Here is a 7,809-nt window from a genome sequence, read left to right on the forward strand (position 1 = left end):
ACGTCGAGGAGAAGCGTTGAATGGCGACGTTCAGCGAAAGGTGCAAGGGGGGAGTGTGGCCGTGGCACAAAAGGAGCGAAATCTTTCGGGTCTCCGTGTCCACAGGATGAACGGTTTCCGCGGCACCATTAATCTCCAAGACAATGGCCGGTTCTACGAAAAACTGAGCCGGTCCAGCAGGCTGGATGAATAAAGTTACTACTACTGCGCGTTGGTAGTAGTCTCACCTGATCCCAGTTCTCTCAAGTATCCTTCCCGCCTTTAAGAATTGAGGATAATCCAGGTGACGAGTGCGGAAGCACGTTTGATCGCGCGAGCTATACACAGCCGAAAGAGGGGAGGGAGGGAGGGAGGGAAGGAGAGATAGAGAGAGAGAGAGAGAGAAAGAGAGAGAGAGAGAGAGAGAGAGAGAGAGAGAGAGAGAGAGAGAGCGGTCTGAAACGCTCATCCTCTGTAATTTAAATGAACCTGGTTGCGTCCAAGGCTCATGGACAGCCAAGGAACACGGGTGTATACGCGACTTTACAGCACGCCATGAGGTGTAAATAATGACCCGGTGGTACACGGTACCCAGTGCTCGGCAGAAACCTCGTGGTCCTAATCGGTTTGCGATCTTCCGGCGCCTCAGCCGAGACACCTGCCCGCACACCTCCACCATCCTACAACCGCCATGCGTTGCAACCGATTCTTGAAAATACTTTCCCCTCTGACGCGCTCGTTCATTCAGGTAAACGCCGCGCTTGGTGAATGCTGATATCGAATGTTACATTCGCGGTTCCTTCGTCGGGACGCGTCACGAAATTTGGAATATTTGGAAAAAGTAATTACCAGTGGGGGAAAGTCGACGAGATTCGTTCGTACAGCCCTGTCTCTTTCCTAATATTACATCTATCGATATGAAATTTTCAATCTTTTTTATACTATTAATTTTTATCTGCACTTCTTTATATTTAATATGGCTAGTAAAGAAAATTGTTTATAAGTAGCAGCGGAGGAAGTGTTCTTTGAACTAAATTTCAAATAAAGCACTTCAAATAGTAGGAAGTTGTTGGCAAGAAAATTGGAAAATAATTCCGGGTGCAGAGAGTTAAGAATTATCGAACATCAATATCTAATATCTTATGTATTATAATATATAACTATATATATATTATTTATAGTTAAATTAGGATTGTTATAGTTATAGAGACATTAATTATAGTAGAATATGCAAGTTACCATTTTACAAAAGCGCATAAACTCAAAGGAAATCGCATTCATCCTACAGATTTCTTAATTGCATCATCGGTACATCTTCGATACTAATGCACAAGCAGAAGTCATGTTTATTGCAAACCGTTGATCCAGAATATTGTCTATAATGACTATGGCAAACCCGATAACCTCTGGACCGTTGCCTTTTACTAGTCTGTGATTGTTTGCATTCACTTCGTCGTACTGTACCATCTGTACCGTGCTCCAACATCGAAACACTGAGAAATATAAAAAAACAACACTTTGATACCACTATTGCAAAATCCTATCATCACTGCAAATGTCCCAGATTTTTCCTATCAAATGATACCGACATACGGCAAGCACATATTTAAATACAGGCTCGTAAATGCTTTGTTAATCGGTTCTAATAAAAGTACGAATTATAACAGACCGGTTTTTCTATATCTGCACTACATGTATACGTACATATGTTCTGAACAATAACGTACGAGGAAAATAACCGAAAGAAATACCCCATAAATATTTATAAAACTATTGCGGTGTGTCTATTTAGAAAACTATGTATATAATCTGTCATCTATGCATCGGCTGAGACGTTAATGCGACAACGTATTAAAATCGGCGGCGACAAAGTGAAATTGCCAGACGATTAAGTGTAAAACTACCATATATCTTAATGAACACAGGCTGCGACTCTTCCTGTGCACAATACAACACCTCTATACTAATACCTAAAAAAAAGAAACAACAAAGACGCGTAGGTAAACGCGTCGCGATTGATATTCGTGCCGTATCGTCGGTTGAATGATTTATCGATGGAATCCGCGCGCGTGCATCGAGAAAATGCAAACGCAAAGAAGCCGCGATCGAACACGGTCGGACGCCTGTTTCTCTTTCGATCAGGCGTCTGCATCCGCTCTCCGCTGCAATAAACAGTCGCGCGCCTTGGATCGGCGCCAGTTGCGCAAATTTCTGAAATCGAACCCAGCCAGAGATAAAGGGCCTTTATTATTTAAATAATTTAAATAATCGCGAGAGAATAGCCGCGATTGTTTCGCTTAACGCAATATAATTTCAATGTGATCGTTCGGTTCCGTGGCCCAGTAAATTGAGTTTGCAACGATTGATTGTTCGACAGCGATCGGTGGTTACGTATAAAAAAAGGCCATATCGATCACTTGAAAGGTACATCTATTCTCAAATAAAGACGGACGCGGTACAAGATAGTTTTCTTGCTGTCTAATTGCACAGGAAATATTTCGGGTGATAGCCGATGGATTATCTAATAGATTATACTGTACTGGTATTCATGCGCTAATTTCTAAAAATAAGGTGACCCGCCAAAGATACTGTAACTCGAATGCTGGTTATAATTTTTCCATTTTTATAGTACAACTATTTTAACTAAATACTACTGTAATAATTACTACTATTTTAAGTAAATATTTGTTATGAATTTTCATCTCCCATCTCATGCTTTAATGTTCCATTAAATTTATGGAAATTATCACATAATTTGAAACTGTAAAAATACTTAGTTTATCGTAAATTAATTTTGCAGTACTCCAAAAAAAAGCGTATGTAATAATAAACAAAGTGAATTTGTTTAAAAAAAGGTGAGGATGATATCTATTAGCTAAGATTTCTCTAATCGGTTTGTTATGGAACTGCACAACTAACCTGTCGATTTGTCGGACGATATCACGAAAGTAATCTGACAGCTGGACAACGACAGGAGGAAGAAAAGGTTGGAACGTGCTCGAGTCAGATTAAATAATGTCCCCTGCGTAAAATCAATTGACCATTAACCTTGTCGATTTTATTTCACGCGCTGTCACGAAACTTATCGTGACGACGATAGAACAACAAACGCGGCGATCAAACGGCGGTCCGCTCGTTTACATCTAATCAACCGTCGTTTATTATATATTCCTACAGGCCACCAGCATCGATCGATTCTGAGATCGTGATAACGACTTATAAATGTCTGATCATCGGTCTATTCGCGACCCAACGAGTCTGTTGATTAAACTGGATCAAGGGCGGCGCCACGATCGCCATATTTCGGGGATACATCTTGCGATCGTACCGACCGCTTCACACGTCCCATGTCCAAGGATTTTTAACGCTAAAACCAGACATTTTTTTTAAACGCATTCCCAGAGAAAAATGTAGGACTATACGGAAAAGTATTACGGAGAAAAATTACCTTCATCTGTACGTGATCCGTTTTTCTAGGAAACATTCCAGTTAATAGATGCAGAGAACATAGGTCTCGAATAAGAGAAGAACTAAGCCGTTGATAACGTTGTTTTATTTACGACGTTCAGACAAATTCATTACAGATAAGCGATCGGAATAAAAAAAAAGGCTGTCGCGACCGAGCGACGGCCAACAATGAGGTCAATTAATTACGACATCAAAGAGGAAAAATTCAAATGAACGCAGACCTAATGTGGATGTGTCTTGAGATTGTTTTTTTAGCTGTTTCTTTTTGCTGCTGGTCGATCGTAAACATCAGCTTCTGCCGTCGTTGCGTTAAATAGCTGCTCGTTTCACAACAGTCGAACCCTTTCCACATCAACTAGCAATCATGAATTTTCGCGAATTTACGAGGTTATATGCACACACCGTCAAATACATCAGTTCTTTCGATAGCAACTCCTATATTTTACTTAATCTCATAGACCACAAAATAATAATGATAAATCTGAATGCAACGACGCAATTTGATCCAGCAAAATCGTAATGGTAAAGGAGCGATGAATTCGTCTCTTACTAAACTCAATCAGAGATTTTGAACATATATGCATGATGGGGTCTCAGCGTGTCGTAACAATAACTTTTCATCCAGATTGACGGCTAATAACGATCGTTTACGTTCTCGACCAAGAATAAACGGCTTTCGGGGCCACACGACGTCGGATATCATAACACGAATCATAACCTCGTTCTAGACGCGTTCTCAAAATTTTGGCGCACACCGGACATAACCATATAGATTTCGCAGGGGGCGTCACTGAGGAATCTGTGTCATGTCGCGTAAACATACTATAATAATAATATACTATAAATATACGTTACTCTAAACGAGAGACTGAGAGAAAGAGAGGAAGAAAGAGACGGAAAATGAAAATACTCGCTGCGGAACGGAGAAACAGAGATAAATAGCAATACATGCAGGCGCCGGCGCCGGCGCTGCCGAACGGGTACATTGCACGCGCCAAGGAAGTATTATATCCGACCTACGTATTCAATGTACTTGCTTCCTACCTTCCTTTTTCAACCCGTTCCCCAACCGGTCGTACTACCTCCGTTCCTCTTCCTACGTTTTCCACTCAACGCTTCGTACAATTCTCTCCACCACGTTTCCCCGTCTCACTCTCGCGTTTAGTTATCCACTCCGCCACCGTGACGCGTTTTTTCCCTCTCTCGTTTCCAGCCTTATCTCCTCTCCTTGTCCCTTACGAGTCTCATCCCTTTCCCTACGTTGTACCATCGGCTCATCGTTTTTCTCTGTCCCTCTCTCTTTCTTCGTTCCATCTATCTTACGCCTCCTCGTTTCAGAGGCGACTTACTCTGACGTTCCTAACCAAACTGAACCGATCATGGGCGCCGTCCGTTGTAACTAGCTCGGTTGAACAACCAACCGGCTCGATCTCATCTTTCTGTTTCATCTCGCTCTTCTTATTTGTACCTCGACACCCGAGCTACAGCGATGCTGTTAGACGTGAAATCGATCTTAATTTCACGTGGAGTCGTGAATGACCGGCGCGAAACCGAGACCCGTATCGCGTCGCTACGTGTCCACTTGTCACGTATGGCTCTGGCTTCGTTCGATTTTGAGGTTCGGTGGTAAGGCTAATTTTTAAGAGGATCTCCACGGAACGGATTTAGAAAGCAAACGCGATATTTATGGCAACCACGTCTCTCTCTCTTCCTTTTCTTTAGTTCGCAGTCTCCCTTCTAGTTCCCCCTCTCTTCCACTTTCTTAGAGGTAGATTGCGTTACACGTAAATCATCGGCGGAATGAAGATAAAGCAATCGTTCTTTCAAATTTCCTTCTTGATAATTTAGATAGAAGATAATTATATGTAGAGTTCTTTTTAACTATCGAAATGTGGATTTTCTTTATTCAATGTGTTTTTTTCTTTTTATGGGATTAGCGTCTAGACTAACGGGCAGTCAAGCCGTAATATATCATTTGAAAAGGAGGGAAAGTTTGACAATATTTATGAATACATAAGTAGTATTTGGTGACTACAGCAGTACAGTACGCGGTAAGGAATAATTCTTCGGTTCGTGTCAGGTTTTTCTTACTCAGGCGGTGAAAAACAAGAATACGTGGCTAATAAAAGAAATGTCGAACGATAAGAAAAAGAAAGTGCAGAGTCAAATGTAGACGTCGATTGGTTATGATTGGTCGATTGTCACCAGTATACAATTAATTAATCATACTTTCGTGCGTTTCCACGACATGACAGGAAGACGGTATAATTGAACGCTGCGCACTTAATATTGCATTTCTTAATATTTCATTGTACTTCGTGTTCTCAATACTGGCGTTACTATCGATCAATTATATTGCCAACGAAGACTTCGTAAAGTCGACGATAGCCGAATTCATTGAATTGTAAATGATCATCAGGAAGTAATTTGCAAAACGATTAGGAAATAGTAACGCCAGTAAACTTTAGACACCTTTCACTGGTCAATTAAATTTATCGCTGTTAATTATTGGGGGCAACCGTCTGTCCGGATAATGAATCAATTACCTAAAGCCTAATTACAGATGCATCGTTAAATAAGCTAACAGGTATCGAGCAAGATCTTAATAGTTTTCTAGCTTTTTTTTTGTTTAATGCGGTTATGATGATAACGTCGAGAACGTGAATCGTCGTGGAGAAAAAAAGTGTATGCAAAAACTGCATTAAAAATCGTCTTGGTGCTCTGACGTCAAGCACTGTCAACGACTTCTCCACTATACCTTCGGTACATAAATATGAAATACACGTATGTAAATAAAGTATTCTTAATGTATGTGCATAATCGGTCTAAGTGCGCACCCTAGGATCTCCAAGCCTACGTATTCAAGGCAAAAATATTCGCCGTTCTGCATCCGCAAATATACGTTCGCCTGGATCTATTAGTCCACGCCTCTCAGCCGTATATGTACTCGCGTACACTCGGATGAGATTATCGCGTCTACTCTGCTGTACAGTAAAGCCAGAACACTTTCAACATTTCGTCCCGATCCAGGCCTTCGTAGAATTTAATCGATACATTCTTCGAAAGCAAACGATGTAGTGATATTCAAACGGATGCTTACATAAAAATGCGATTTGAAGCAACACATCAATCGGTGGTTTCTGCGAAGGATAAATTGTTGAAACAGTTTCTGGGGACTATCAGCGTTGATAATATTGTTAACAACGATAACCAACCGTTCCGATCAATTCTAAAAAGGAAGTAACTCACGGCGTACTCGAATACGATAAGAATGCTAAAATTTTGTGATAATGTTCAAAGAAAAAAAACTTACTTCGGTGTTTCCTATGTTGCTACGCATACAATTCTTAGGCGAAATATAGTTTCAATTCACTGTAATAAACGACGATACATGGTTTGTCGTAAACTTGGACGTTGCTCATGCAGATGGCGCCACGTCTACGAGCGCGCGTATTTTCAATATCGATTTATTAAAAAATATAGCTTCCAATGAAAATTACCCCGTATTTTTAACTTTTCATTTTCACATAGAATGATCTCTCTCACTTTTCCAAAAAATATCCAAATAAAATCTTTCGCATACTGTACCTACAAATGTTCTTATCGGTACCCAAAGTAGTAGAATGAAATTTTCTACGGTGAATTCGATCTACGTACAGTTTCACCGCTAAATTCCTATGCGAACCTATAAATAGAGCACCTTTGGCATAGCTGTCTCAAAAGGAAACGCTTAGTAATGAAACTGGCCTAAGGTACGAGAGGTCCTCGAAACAGCGTCTAAAATGGACGTTATTGCGGTCGACTGTACACGTGCCGTCGGTGTATTATTCGTCCCACATGCGTACGATCGTTACCGCGGCAATTCTTCCACGTTTTAGCCCTCGGTGTGCACACGTGTTTATGTAAATTTTTCGCGTGTACGCACCGAGTAACTTATACCTAAGTGGTCCATCGCGCATCGGGACGTTAGACGTGTTGCGCGAATATTATTAAGTTCGTCGCCGACGAAAAATCAGTTAGGAGTACTCGCGAAAGAAATTATCTCCCGTTGGATATCCGGTGATCGTCGGGCGCACGTGCAAGATCGATGGCTTGTACTTCTCGCGCGAGCGCGAAAGGAATGTTGGAAGACCGCCGAGTTAGCCGAGTAAAGTATACAACCGAAATTGACTGCCGATATTTCAGGGACCGTCGACAGGGATACCGCGGGTTTTCGCAACAGCTTTATCAGGTGCTTCATCTGCCGTACAGATTGTGCTTATGGGATATTCAACACTCTTTGAGTCATTCTATGAAATGCGAGTGGTTCGTGGAAACAGACTTGACTGATGCGAACAGTAATAAGACTGATAATCTATGATA

The sequence above is a fragment of the Xylocopa sonorina genome, chromosome 11 (genome assembly GCF_050948175.1).
Source record: "Xylocopa sonorina isolate GNS202 chromosome 11, iyXylSono1_principal, whole genome shotgun sequence".
Classification (NCBI taxonomy): domain Eukaryota; kingdom Metazoa; phylum Arthropoda; class Insecta; order Hymenoptera; family Apidae; genus Xylocopa; species Xylocopa sonorina.